The following is a 15,558-nucleotide window of genomic DNA, read 5'->3' on the forward strand; positions in this document are numbered from 1 at the left end:
ACTTTCTTTGCCTCCATGCCCGCATGCTCATATAGTCAGACATTTGGCATTTATTTTATGTTGTCATTTACATTTAGCAGTCTAATGTTCCTTGCACTTCTTAGATGACCCTGTACACATGCTCAGCTGATAAAACTCTGACAACCTTCACAATTCAGATTTGTGTTCAAGCCCTATCATGGTCTTTCCCCTACTTTCAAGATATTTACATTCCTCCACTGCTGTTCTTGAAGTCCTCAGTTTCATTATACATGATTACTGTTACTCTAGCCTACCAGGTTAGAGCCAACATTCCTGAAGCAAAACGGAGCGGAAGCTTGAAGCAGACGATAGACAAAGAGCCTCGAGCACCAGATGACAGCACTGAATCCTTCAGGTCTTGTCTTGGCTGATATAGATTAGTAAAGAGTGAGAGACATGATCTAACAAGTGCAGGATTTTTGCAGATGAGATTAGCATGGAGTGGCTCAAAGGATAGGAACAGATGTCAAAAGTTGTAGGTAACTATGAGTCAAAGCAAGGCTATAGATAGTTTTATGACTTAGAAAGGAAGCAATGGTGATTTCTGATTTTTGCGGGGACAGAACTGGAACAGGGAAAATGACAGTACTGTGGATTTCTATCCACAAGTGAAGCAAGATAGGCCACTGAGACAAGCCCATACACTAGCGAAGTACGTCACCTAACAAGTTCTGGGGAAAAAGCAAAAACCTTCTACCAGCTCCAGCTTCCTAGACTTCACATATGAACAGAGACATTTTTTTCTATTATGCACTCCTTACTGAAAATGTAAAAAGCCACACATGCCTCAAGTTTCAGGTGAAAAAGGCTCTAAGTATTCTTTTGGTCTCAGTCCAGGCTGAATCTGTGACACAGTCTGGGTTATTTAAATGATACCTGGCTTCATTTTCTGGGCAATTCCTTTCACTAGATGACTATTCCATCTTTCAACTAAGATGAACACAACTCTAGTCAGAAAGACATGCCAAGACAGAGTGAAGCTCAAGAAAAAGAAAAGATTTATTTTGAAAGAAATATACAACATCTAGAGAATAATGGAGTTCAGAGTTGATATCCAAGAATATCAGATGCTGGTTGACTGTCTTGTGGAGGTGTGGAAGTGTGATGGAAGTGAGATGCATGCAAAAATCGGCTATTATCTGAGGAGTCAGAGTGACTTTCTTCCTAGACATTTCTTGACACCCAACTCTGTGACCAAAGAGAGAAGCAGCCCATTTTCCAGCCTAAGTCCAAGATCCTCAGTCAGGTGGTTTTTCCCCACCAGCTTTTTCACCAGGAGCTAATACTCTAAAAGTTCAGAGGAGGATATACAGACACAGTTATGGCATGGCTTTTTTATGCCAAAGTTACAGTTTTTATAGCCACAGATACATGTACCAAATTCTGGATCAGATTATAAATTCCTCAGTTTGAACTCTCTCCCAGGCTCAATACAGGCTCTCTGGCAAAGCAGCTAAAAAATGCAGGTGCAGAAGGTCCTCTTCTACTCTGGTCTTGAGGAACAATTTCTGTTCCTTTTACTCTGATCTTGAGGAAAAATTTTCTTGTTTACCTACTGGGACTGGATTCTAACACAGATGGTTTTTTGTGGGATTTTATTTCTCAGGCTCCGTGCTCTAACAAAGAACTGTGGGATCAAACTATCTTTAAGTACTTTAAGTACTTGACTGGGGCTGGTCACTTTCTCCTGTATCTCCTCCACCTCTCCTGGTGCATTTCTTTGCCGTTTCTAAGCCAGCTTCTTCTGACTCTGAACAGCAGCCTGAACTCATGCTCAATGAGTTGCAGAGTGCAAGGATCAGAAATGCCCAACAGAAGGAAGGTGTGGGAAGGCTGTAGTCACTGAGATTGTTTGCATATTTAAATTTTAACCTGTTTTCAGTTATAACCTCTTCTTGGTGACTTGGGGATGTTTCTGGCCCTCATCATCCACAATCAGAGAGTGCAAAACTTACTGTCAAGACTGCAGAGCTTACTGAACAGACTACTGAAAGACCCACCCACTTCCTCCAACATCAGTTCTGAAACAAAAGAAAATGATCAGACTGCAAAGTCAGTGTGACATGTTATGAATAGAGGACCTACATCCACACTGTGACATTCAGTGGGACAGAAAGCAGTGTCCCATTGCTGGTAGTGCCAGTTTCTTTTATTTCTATTCTGAGCTCTCTTATTGATCACTGGGTCTTGCCAATATTTCTTTGGAAGCTGGGGTGGTGGGGTGACTTGGGTCTTTTTACAAAATACAGTTTTGACAGCTATGATGAAAGGTTGCATCTGAATGCAGAAGCAGGCAAAAGGTACAGTGTGAGGGGAGCATAATGATTTGTTGGTGTTCAGTGAGCACCCTGCAGGCAGAACAATGCCCAAATGACAGGTGAACCTAAAAGGGTTGATAGATTTCTACAAGAATTGGGCTCTTTATCTTTGTTGTGTTCAAATTTCTCAGCTGTAAAATGGGGATAATTATATTTTCTTCCTCTCATCTATTTTCTGTTTCCTTTATAAACAGAATTGTTCTTCTTTGTTTACCCCTCCCTGACATTTCCATAGCAACACACAACCCATATAAATACCTGTAAATATTTCTGTCCAAAAGCACATAGGAAAGAAAACCACTATTTCTACAAAAACATTAAGATTTTATATATAAATTCTTATTTGCAGCACTGCATTTCTCCCTGTTCAAAACACTACCCTTTAAAAATAACTCAGTTAGAAATCTAACTGAACTGTGCTCTCTTCCCACTGCAACCATCAGGCCTGTGCTCCTTATGACCACACATGCTCACAATTGTCCATTCTCAGCAAACTGCTAATATATGCTTTTAAGACTACTGACTGGTTTGTGGTGCAAGTGTACTTTATGTTAGGTGTGGGTAAATGTCACAGTGCAAGTCCCATAAGCAGCAGTCCAAAGCAGAAGTAATGTCATGAAAATCAGTTGAGTGCTGTTGGTACAGTGCAAGTATGAGAAACCTGAATCAGTCCACTCTGCTGTTCACTAATTGCAGGGATGATTGATTAAACACTTCTATTTAAATCCACGTTTTTTAGATACGTGGCATTGATGTGACCAGCCCGACTCTTAATTCCATTTTTACCAAAACTACAAAAACTTTACTTCTTTTAATCCCTGCTCTTATATTGCCTCCTTAATTAACAGAAAAGTATCTAAGCATTGTTTATGCTACAAAATTTCAATTTTATGCTACAAAATAGCTTTGAGGTTTTGTGTAGTTGTTATACAGGGATGCACTACATCCACAATGTAACATAGGCCATGATATTCCATGCACTGTCATAGGAGATAACTGAGGCCTTAAAATATTTCTTTTCATGAGGCCCAGTGGTTACAATAGCTTGTCAGAAGGGTGAGGTGAGGCTACCATAATGCTACATGTTGCTATATATATGCCCCAGAAGTGCCTAGGAATTATCCCAGTTATAAAGTTTTCCACTGCCTATGCATGTAATTGAGAGCATTTCTACCACTTAACAGTGAAGTGAGAACCTTTTTAGTTGTTTTATCTTTCTTCTTTGTATGTCAGTTCAAACAAACATGCAATATGTAAAACCTGAGATCAAAGACTCCAGTTCCAGGTATGATAAAGTACCTGGTAGGTAGGATTGGTATGGATTTTATTGTTCCAGAAAGGTCACCTAATAAAGCAAGGCCCAACTAAGTTTGATGAACCGGAATTTGTAGGTTGGGCCTTATGACCTGACACAATAAACTTATTGCTTGGTACATAATTGCAGCTAGAAAATGGTTTCTAAAAGTTGACAGACACTAGACGGGCTTTATATCTACTTTTACTTACTTTGACAGCTTAGAATTGTGATGTGAGGAAGCTGCCAAGTCTTTGTAGTGCAATTAAGTGACAAGAAAACTTTAAAGGGATTTAGAGTTAGGCTGTAAGTTGAAAACCAGGCTCGTGTCTGGATTTAGATTTGATTTCAATGGAATGCTTTCCTGTTTTCCTGTCCTTAAGCTTTGCCTCCTTCTGCAACAGAGGCAGAAAATAGGTTACAAAATTGAGGTCCTGCAGAAAAGCACATTCACAAGAAAATGCTATTCACAAGGTTCTGGAAATCTCCTTGTTTTCTTTCATTCTGTGTGATCTTTCCATATTTCTCACTTTCTGCCATCTATTCCCTTTCCTCCATTTCAATAATAGTTTTATAGCACATTTCTGATAACTTCAGGATTTTTTAGTTCCTGGGTTTTGTTTCTTGTAGAAACAATTCTTCTTTTCAATCTTTGCTTCTTTTTCTTTTGTTCTCTTTTTTACTTTTTCCTCATTCCTTTCTATAAGATTTCAGTAATGTGCTAGTTACACTTTATTTCTCCACTATTTTTCATTTTCTCAACCAACATGTATTCTTTTCCTAGTCCCTTACCTTAGCACACCATGATCTCTGCAAGATTTCAGCTATGTGCTGGGATGTTGCTTTTTTCCCCCACTGCTTTCTATTTTCTCAACTGGCACGTGGTTTTTTTCCTAGTCCTTTAAGTTAGTCCACCCTGAGTTCTATATAACTTTCCAGGGCTGTTTCCAGACCACTCTGTTATTTTTTGATGGTTTAGCTATCTGCACAAAACAGTGAGATCTCTTACATAGATACTATCTGTCTTTAACCTACTTAGCTCAGATAGCAATTACAGAGCATTAGCCCAAACAACAGATGAGTGGTCCGTGTATCCAGAGGTTTTGGCAGTCCCCTAAAGCCCATATTTTTATTGTAATTGATACACAAGCTAGCTATATCAGTTTAAATACAGCCCATAAGTTAGACCAGCTATAAGCATACTCATGACTTCATGGCTTCAGTGTCCCAAGTTTTCATTCAAAACATGCCTTAGGGTGCTCTTACCATGCCAGCCTCTTCCTTTAGGCCCATTTGGCCTCATTTTTCACTAGCAATGTGCAGTATCAATGACAGCATCTGGAATTAAGCATGTTCTTAGGAGATCTTTAGTGCAAGTCATAGTATTTTCATTGAGTACCCAGTACCTGTCTCCAGTCTTCCCACATTTCACTTTTTTTAATTGTCTGAGTATAAATTATTAAGGTCATCAAATAAATCCATATTATTAAAGAATTTAACACTTTTTAAAATTGGAAACCAGAAATGGTTTCACTGAAGTGACATCAACATCTCCACACAGCTTTGCATGAAAATATGGGACATAAAGTCAGGCTACTGAGCTGCAGGTGTGTAATTGTTACACTGAAGACAATGGCAAAACTTTTGATTAACATCAGTGGAGCCCAAATTCCTCCTAAGGAAACCTGAGGTGCCATTCTAGGACTAGTTGGGAGTTTCACATGATGAAGACTAAAGGAAACATAGGGCTTTTAAGGAACAATTAGAGCCCTGTAATTTGAAAATTCAACACCTGCTCCCCTCAACTGCAAAATATTAAGTGTACATGTGCCTACTTACAGAAATGTTCCTGAAGCAGATCCCAAATGTTTTCTTATGATGGAGTGATTGAGTCTTTTACAGACAGATCTATTCCACACTTTAGTCCTAGATCCTCTCCTTTAACATGGTAATCTTCAAAAGATTTGGCTTTGACTCATTGGAATTGCTCATGGGAAGCAATTCCCCATTAAAATGGAATAAGCAATAGACAGATAAGTAAACAGGAAAAACTGAACTTATTTGTGACAAAAGAAAGTTTAGGCTTCACTGGTAAAAGTAAAGGATTTTGTAAATGGTTTTTAAAAAATTAGGAAAAGCAGCCTTTCTGCTAAAGAAAGGGACTATATGACTTACATTAATCCACAAGGCTGTAAGAATGATGAAAAATACATCAAGCATTCTGAACGTCACTACTAAGCAAAGCAATGTAAAGTTCACATGGGATACAGCAGAGAGACTGGCACAGTGCCTGTTGAACTTCGTGTTAGAGCACTGTGGAACAGCTTCAAAGAAACTTTCATGCCCTGCACATAACATAAATCTGTCCCTTTAGCTTATTAACCTGCTTTGAGAGCTGAGCTTTGTCAGAGCTACAATTATAATTGGGTCAGGGAGCTCCAGTCCAACCTGCCTGTCCCCAGATACAATTACAGGATTGTTTCTAACTTGTCTAGGAAACCAGGGTTAACTGCATTCCCCTAATGTGTCCTGGATATGGGGACATGGCTCAGTCCTGTGTGCTGTGTGGCTCTTAAGCTGTGAGTAATTGCATCTTGGAGCTGGGAAGCTGGAATCCTTTACAGCTGCAGTGCAGGACTGACCAAAAGCAACCTCAGGGAGCTATATTTAAGAGGAAGGGTATTTCTTTTCCTTCCCATGAGAGTTCCACAGAGCTCCAAATTTTATCTACTTTGTATTTATGTAAGCCTGCTTTGAACTGTTCTTTCACACCTTAAATATCACCACAAAAAATGCTTGTTTTCTACTTCCCTCTATATAGTAAACTAATCAGAGACTGGAGGAACTTCATCTTTATTTATTAGGCTCTTCTGATTTAAAGAGATTGTGAGTTCCATCACACATATGGAAGATGAAAGCCTACCACAGAGACCAAGAGCATGAACAGCCTGATGCTGTTCCCTCCAGCACATCTGTCAGATAGCAGCTCAGGACTGAAGTGATCCATGTAAGGCCACTAGCAGCCTCTGCCAAAAAAGCTCCTGCCAAACTCAGGATGCAGAGATGTTTATAGGCTACTTGAAGTGTTTCCTGATGCTGTATTTAAGACTTTGCACGGGGAATGTGAGAGCAATCATTGTCTTGTGCAAAAACATCTCACTCCCCATGAAAGAAGAAGCTCATTTGTTTTGTATGCTTTAAGATAATGACCATGAGAGACTGCAAGACCTTAAACATAGAACATTAGGGTACAGAAATGTGGTGGTTTGACAGGAAATGTGTTTTTTGGGATGCTGTGTTTTTGGCCAATGGATATTCAGACTTTAATATTGGCATTTAACCTGGCCATTGAGACATGGACACGCCTCTGAGAACACGGGGTTAAAAGCAGGGCTCTCCCCTGGGAGGGTGCTCTTGGGTTTCCGGCGGGAAAGAGTTCGGGTCTCTCCCCCGGCCCAGCTGCTGTCTGGGCAGGGGGAGGGGAAAGCCATGTGGCCGAGAGAGGTAGGCCTGAGCCCTGGGGTGGAAGGGTGGAAGAGAGAGAGAGAGAGAGAGACACCGGGAGCCATCGGGTGCCCCCCCTGAGAGACACAGAGAGAGAGAGAGAGAGAAAGAGCTGCTGCCTGAGACTGTGACCTTGAAGCTTGATAAACATGGGCCTGTGCCGGCAGCACGGCTGGGACGGAGAAGAAGGGGGGGTTCAGCCGGCCACTTGTAGGAGCTTTTAACCCCTTTTTGGAAAATGAGAACTTTGCAGAACATTGACCTTTCCTAGAAGATAGAGTGGAAGATGAGGAAGAAAATGGGCCAGTGTGAGAGAGGTCTGGGCAAGCGAGAGATAGTAGAAGAATAGAGAAGAATCCTAGTGGGAAGAGATGATGGAGTAGCTTTTGCTGGACTCTTTTTGTATAGCCATGGACAGACCCATGTTCCTTGTGATACAGAGACTGCATTCTAGGGGGAGGCAATGGCCTCAGAGCCAAGAGGGTTCAGTGTTGATGCCCCTCGGCCCCAGGGGGTGAAAAAATATGGGGGGGACAGGTGTCCCAAAGGAGAGATTGTGGGGACAGGTGTCCCAAAGGAGAGACTGTGCCTTTTTTTGGATCGGGACAGAGCATCCTTAAAAGACAACCCTAGAAGCAGTTCTGGTCCGTGTTCAGTGGTGAGAGCACTGGACATGAAAAGGAAGAAGTCACGACGGCAGATGTACTCCGGGCGGTGCCACGAGTGACACGGAAACACACGAGGCTTCAGCTGTGTTTCCAGGGGAAGCCCATGGCACAAGAAGGACTCCTCTCCTCTTGATGAACTGAGGATTGATTGTTTGAAGGGTGGTGCAGGACTGAGAGTTGGTGATTTGAGGAACGAATGTATTGAGCTGGAAATTTGGTGGGGGGAGGAGGAAATGCATTTGTGAAGTTTTCATTTTCCCTGTGTATGTGTGTTCCTTTTTCTTTGTAGTTGTAGTGTAGTTAATAAAGTTTTGTTTTCTTTTTTTCCCTAAGTAGGAGCCTGCTTTGCTTATTCCTGGTCACATCTCACAGCAGAAACCAGGGAGAAGGTATTTTCATGGGGGCACTGGCATTGTGCCAGTGTCAAACCATGACAAGAAACCTCTCATTATGAACATTAGGGATGCATTAGATCACACCCTTTGGAACCAACAGCATAAAGAAAGGTGTCAAAGGTAAACTTTACTCTCTATATCCTTTTTCTTCATTTTACAGTAAGTTGGTGGTACATTTCCTCCAATGGAAAATAAAAGGTTCTCTAAGAAAGGAAATGCTTTTGTTTGCTTGCTGATTTGTTATAAATCCTAAGAAACTTTTACAGAAGAAAACCAAAAAACAAATCAAAGAACATTTCTCACAAATTAAATGCCTTGTGCCGCACATTATTAAAGATTCAGGTGCATTTTTAAGAAAACGGTGGTCAGATTCCCTGAGGGCAGCCTCTGACTGCAGTTTTATGAGAAAGATAGGGAGAAAGCAGTCTCCTCCACTAGCATCAACCTGTTTTGGAAAGCTGCAGTTTAAGAAGGCAGCCAACTGCCCTGAGAGCAGATAGCTGCTCCATGCAAAGTACATTTGTCCCTTTCCACAGACAAGGGGTAGAAATACAAAGCCAAGCATGTGATTTCTACTTTCAAGGTTTCAGACATGCCTTTCTTTTCACAGCAGCCATCAAGACAGCATGATTTGAAGCCAACTTGCTTGTTCCAAAATGAATTTAACAACTCCTGTACAATGCACTGAAAGCTTTTCTGGATGACTTTCACATGATTTTCTGGGGAGCAGCAAAATACCAGACTGCAACTTCCTTTTCCTGATGTTGAGCAAATGTCATTTCCTCACAAGAGATACTGACTATAAGCAATTGTGTGTCAAGGTAAGAAAAGAAGATAGATCCAGAACTTCCCAAGCACTTTTTGCTATATGAAAGATTCAGCTTGATCACTTGTAGAGTATACTAGTTTTAATTGTATGTTTATTCTAACAGAAAGCACAAGTTTCCATAGTTGTTTTCATAGTAGAAAGTGAGAAATTCAGTACTGGTAATCATGAAAAAACAGATCCATGAAAAAGTGCATTTAAGAAAGCTGTCTTTATAAAAGGAAATTTGCCAAGAACATCAGTCCTTAAGATGACCTTAATTAGGACAGTATTGATCCCCAGGAGGAAAATTATTTTAGGTGACAGACTATATTGAAAATCATGCTGTTTTCAATTCCTTCTGTGCTCAGTCTTTTTCTCTTCTTCTAGGGGAAGAAGCTGCAAGATCTTGACATGCACAGAAAAGGGCAAGAAAATTAATCTTGCTGTTGTCAGAGAATCACAAAATCCTGAAACTAAACTAGTCGCACTCTGGACCAAATAGTTTCTCTCGCTGGCATGTTGTTCTCTGGTCCCACTCCTGAAGCATCCTGCAAAATGAAGCAGGATTCTAAGAGCTGTTCTGACAATTGGTACTGAATTTTTTGTGACACACCTCACATTTTTTGTGATACATCCAACATTTTTCCCCATCTGCACTCTCTGGAATTGAAATCCTGGCTCAAGTAAATGGCAGATTACCTGGAGACACCTGGTTTTCAATCCATGGTATAACTCCAGACACAGAGAAGGAAGAAACATGCTCATCCTGGGGAATACACTCAGTGCTGGTAGCTCTGTGAGCAGATGCAGTGCCAGCTCCAGACTGAGCTCTGAGTGGTGACAGCCCCAAGGAAGAGGCCATGAACTGGAACCAACCTTTGCACAGCAAAAGGCACAGGGACCTGTGGTGTAGCCAGGGCCCGGACACTCAGAGACACAGCAGGAGCCAAGGACCCTCAGATTTCCCCATGCTTAGACTGGGAGGGTACAAAAGCCCAGGGATTCCTTTGTTCAGGGTCCCTGCTCAGAGGCATCAGCTCAAGCGCCTATTCTGTTGCTGCACCATGATTAAATTACTTACAGGATCCTGATGTCTGAGACTCTGCTATGGGAACCCTAGGGTCAAGCCAGTGAGGAAACCTGGTCTGACTGTGTGAGTGTGGGTTGTGTTGCAGTGAAAGGGCTTCGGTCACAGCTCAGATTGTAGAGAGTGACCAACAGAGTTACTCCTGGATGGTCAGAAAGGGAAGTTTCTGGAACACTCAATCTCTGACAAAGTTAGCTCCATTACTAAATTATATATTGATGCTTCTCATCATTAAAGAGGCAGTGATGAGTGCTGCAACCAGCATGCAATGCTTTTGTAACTTGAAAAGACCACACAACCTGAGTGAAAAAACAGTAAAAGCAATTGCACTTGGGGAAGTTCAAGGGCTGTCTATTTTTCCTACTGTCCTTTCAATCATAAATATATTCAGTTTTCTCTGAACGTGGTAGATGGCAAGTCACATCTAATTGGGCCTGAAATTACTTTTTTCTACAATTGATTGAGAGTGCAAACCTGGGAACACAAACTTAAGAGCCAGACTGAAGGCCATTAAAAACTTGGCCCCATGGTGTTAGCTGTTCTGTTGGCTTCCTTTCAGAGTAATTTGAAACCAATCCGTTCTTCATCAGTACAATGGAGCAATTTTCTACCTGGTTGTCAAAAACAGAACAAGTAAACAGCAGAGTCTAAGAGGGGTTAGAAGTCCTTGTCACACTCAAGGTCACAGTCTGGGAGAATGGCTTAGCTCAGCTCCAGCAGATTTTAACAACCAGTGGCATAAAAGCATGTAAGTTTTTGTTTACTGATGGGTAGGGATGAGCAGCAGAGATGAACAGAAGCCTCTACAGCATCACAGTCCAACTGCGTATGTGTGTGGCACAGGGCATGCAGTCACCTTCCTTGAACCTTACTGAGAAACGTGCAACTATGGCAATAGGTCTCAGGATATTCCAAAGCTTTATGGTGTTGAGACAGGCCCAAAATAGTGAGTAGGTCCTTTATTACTTCATTTCAGGAATTAGTTTGGTTTATCCTCACTTCATCTGGAGCATTTCAAAATGGCAAAATCACAATGGAACTATAAAAAGGACAACCAGCCAAAAAAAGCTGATTAAAAATGGTCTCATTCATATTGATTTGAGCCAGTACAACACACATTTAATTATGTGCACCTTAATTATTTCCTCAAACATTGTCTAACAATGCTGTGCATTGATAAACAGTTATTTTTTCCCTCGAAATTCCTGCCCTGAGAAAACTACATTTCATAGAGTGTAAATCAAAGTCAAGACCTGTACTAGTTTCTAAAGCACTTTCACATTCCTCAAAATGACAGGTGTTATATAGGCATCACATTATCTTTTCCAACTCTACTCCTCAAGTATTCTGAAGAATAAGGTCTTTATGGTTCAGACACTTAAAACTGCCTCTGGTATTTGACTCTAATGTAGGGTACCCATTACACCAAGGCATCATTTCAGGCCATCACCTCCCAGTATGTAAAAGCAAACACAACCTTTACCAGCCAGCAGAACAGTTAATATAAACCTATGACAGGAGATACATCTATTAGCAGAAAACATGAATGAAACTGGACAGAGAAATCCAGCCAGTATCACTATTAAACCAGAGGGAGAGACTTTAGAAAAAAATTCTTACTACACCTTTCAGATCCAAATTACATTTCTAAAGTACTCACTTTAACTAGAAAGTATAGTTTTAGTCACAGTAAAATCCATTTTTTGTTTTCAAAAAGAGTGAATTTTCTTTCAGTGATAGAGAAAACCTTTAATACTGGCAGACGGAACAGAAGTTTTATCTAAAGTTCAGATTATCTTTCCTCATACACACATCAAATGTTAGTTTTGCTCAGGTAAGAAAATGAACTGTTTACTGTTAAATTTTACAATCTACCACTGGACAAATTTCACGATGACTACATATATATAAAAAACCACTTTGTGTTTATATATCGTGTTTATATATGGTCTTTATCTTCCTGATGTGTTGTAAAGCAAAAAACATATTGTGAGCAAGGCCAGAGAACAATAACAATATGTATATTCATGTCTTTCATTACATTTAGACTTCATAAATAGTTCATGATAGGCAAAAGAGAATTATTTTCCAGTGACAACATACAAGAATTTTTATCTTGTTGAGATTTATAACTGCACAAACAACAGAAACATTTAGTAATATCAATTTCTGTATCATGAAATGAGAAGATTACCAAAGCCATCAGAAAATGCTCTTCCAATAAATGTGTGGGGCATATGAGGACATTATTAATGTATTTATTTGTGTACCTTGGGTAATTCTAAAGCATTTTATCTACTCCTGTTTATCAGACAACTTACAGGAAAGCTAGGAACAATTAGTCCTCAACTGCTGAAGTCATTAGCCTTGTTTGCAAAATACATTTTATCTGCTTATAAGGCAGGTCACTGCAGACACCCTAATGGCAGTTTATAGCAGGTATAACATAGTGAGAATGCAAGAAGAGAGCAAAGCTTACCATTGCTGAAAGACTACAGTGTCTCCTGAAGCATGGGAATCATAAAGATGATGCACAAATTTATGGGATGCCAGGAAGACCCCTAAAAAACAACAAAAAGAAAGCCATCTTACATAGCAGTATTGCCCAACAATGCTGCAGTCATAATAATTCTTGTGGTAGCTCTGCTCCATTCTTGCACTGGGAGTTGTTTGTCCTTCCATTCTGTCAGAAGAAATGTTCTCTAGATCTAGGTGGGTATTGCAATATATAGGCCAGGCTGGGTGTCTCCTTACTCCCTGGAGCCAAGCTGTGCTGTCTATTCCCAACCATATATCTCCTATACAAACTTTAAGTCCTTAGAATATGTACTCAGACAAGGAAACATCAGAGGTCTTATGTTGAAAGTGGTTTCCATATGAAGCTAAGTGGCTTCCCTGCCAAAGGAGCCCTTACATATACATTTCAATAAATGCATTTGATGTATATTCACAGAATGTTTTTTTAAATGATAACTACATCCCAAGTTTCTTTTCAGAAGCTGAAACACAAGTAATGTCCTGAATCCAGGACACAGGTTCATACATAAAAATGCAACAGTTCCCAAGTAGAAACAGCTGGCACAAAATAGCCAAGTAAAGACTTCTGCTACAAGACTTCTCCTTCATTCAGATGCTGTAGAATTATTGGTTAGGACAACATCAATTTTTTCCTGTCCAAGGAATGCAGTTATCTTAAATAAGCAACGCAGAAATTATAAACAGAAGGAAAATACAGGTAATGCAGATATGTTAAAAAAAATAAAGTTCCTAAGTATCACATTCTTGCACATCAGTACCCTGTAAGCCTCAGAGTCCTATCAACTTTCTGATAAAACCAAGACTTTTCCCTCAGTTAGCACTGCAAAGGGCTCCCAGAGTGGAATGAATTTTGCTGTGTCGAATTGCAGGGTTTTTATTACTGGTGGTAATGTAAAAGGCACAAAAAGCAGCTCAATTCCTAGATCCCAAGAGCAGTTAGGAGTGCAAGCAACTACAAAAATCATCCTCTGGATTGTAAACTGCACAATTTTGATAAGAAAGTCATTAGCAGTGAATGAAGAGGGCCCTTTATGATGACATTGTTATACAGCTGCTTCAGAAACAGACTTTAAGGTCAAAAAGTACTTCACATCTTCCTGCAGTATAGACAAAATGCCATGTTTCAGGAAATCTGGTACAATTTCCTTTACTCTGAAGCTTCATGATTTCCCTTTTAGTTTCCAGGAGGTATTTCTTTTTTATGGGGCACTGACACTTTATTCCTGTACATATGTCATTTGGGCTTCTGTTCCCTTCTCCTGCTGTAGTCTGGGCTCTTTATAAAAAATTTTGTAACTAACTCAGCAAAGAAACCTCATTAATAGCTAGCTAATATAAAATGGTTTTGCTGTAACATTTCTCTCTCTAAATCCAATTAATGTCCAAATGAGGCAAAAAAAAATCATCTAAAAATACCCAGTTAGAAGGCAAAATAATGCTAATACAAGTGAAAAGGTCTGGCAAAACAGAAAACAGCAGCAGAAGGAAGAATTGAATGTTCAATATAATATTGGGGTCCCTGGAGTATATAATGTAGTCTAAGGGTAAACTGAACCTTAAAGAAATGAAGCCACAGCGAGGCAGTTCAGGTGCAGCTCCTGTGAGAAAAGTACCCCAAGCAAGCAGCAAAAGAGATGAAACAGTCCCAGGTTGCTAGACATGGCAAGAAAATAGCTCTGACTACAGAGGCTGGGTGCTCTAGAACCTAGTTCACATCCAGCTGCCAACCTCCAAAATAGAGAAGCCCCTGAGGTTACACTCTCATTCTCTGCCTGTGCACCAGTCCCAGAACTTCTTTCTCCTCAGCTCATCAGAAGACATAATACATGCCTTGGGTGTCACAGCCTCAAGAATACTGGGGTGTGTGCCTCTAAGAAAAGAGATCAATGACCATTTTTGAGCTAGATAACAGCCACCATATGTGGCAGACTTCCCTAAGAGGGCAGCACAATGCAAATCCATGCAGTCTGCTAAGAACAGAACTTATTCAAGGTATTTCTGCTAAAAAATTAATTCCCCAGTATCTATGTTGGATTTTTTTTCCCTTAATTTTCAGGCAATACATGTAAACTCAGGTACTCAAATCAAAGCACAGTTATTGGGATTTCCAAAACTGTCTATCCCAACATGGTACTAGGCATATGAAAAGAGGCATCTAATTTGCATGTGACAATATATTTACCCCAAATTTTTATTACAGACCTTTTCAAGGACTGGTTCATATCAAAATATACTACTAGAAGTCTGGAAACAAGTCAAAGTGCAGCCATTTAGCAGTAACTTTGTGCTGTGCTGAGCACATTAAGCAAAGGTGCACTGAACACTTCAAAGTCTCTTTGACCAGGCACATTCAGCCAGATTGGTCTGGTATTAGAATTGGGGCTTTTGCTACATTATCTGTCTTAAAAGGCAGAAACCACCAAGTTGTCATATGGTAAACAGACAAATGTTTCCAAACTCTCAGTTGTTCCCTTTAACATAACAAGCAGGATGCCAAACTTAGTTCTTCACAAACCTCAAACAAGAGGATTAAGCTTCTGATTTTTTGTTGGCTGAATGACTACTGGGTTCATTAAAAATACATATTCAGTAACACACAAATTTTCACAGTAGGAATCGTAGCTGTAGCTGATTCTACTGGAAATTAAAAATTGGCAGTACTCTGCATCTCACATGCCAGTTAGGACATTCACACACAAGTAAAGCTGTGTTATTTATATAGCTATAATTATCAATTTATCTATATTTCAGTTTTAAATCCTGAACTAGATTAGCATATCACAGCTCTTTGTGTCTTAAACAGAGTTTTCCAGGTAGAAAATTCCAGTTGCATTTCCCCAGGAGGCATATTAATTACATATATAGGAAAATTTTACACAAAATTCAGCTTTAGGATCCTAATGTCAACATTCTAATTTGTTCTCC

General features: G+C 40.0%; 1 long non-coding RNA gene across 1 annotated transcript in view; it reads right to left on the reverse strand.

Moving 5' to 3' along the window:
- LOC143693845 (uncharacterized) overlaps positions 1 to 12,658 on the reverse strand; it is a 221,991-nt gene extending 209,333 nt beyond the window's left edge. Inside the window, exon 1 of the long non-coding RNA XR_013181827.1 lies at positions 12,575 to 12,658. This is a non-coding gene — a long non-coding RNA (uncharacterized LOC143693845). The remainder of the gene's footprint in view (positions 1 to 12,574) is intronic.
- Between the last annotated feature and the right edge of the window lie 2,900 nt (positions 12,659 to 15,558).

This window comes from Agelaius phoeniceus, chromosome 4 (genome assembly GCF_051311805.1).
Source record: "Agelaius phoeniceus isolate bAgePho1 chromosome 4, bAgePho1.hap1, whole genome shotgun sequence".
Classification (NCBI taxonomy): domain Eukaryota; kingdom Metazoa; phylum Chordata; class Aves; order Passeriformes; family Icteridae; genus Agelaius; species Agelaius phoeniceus.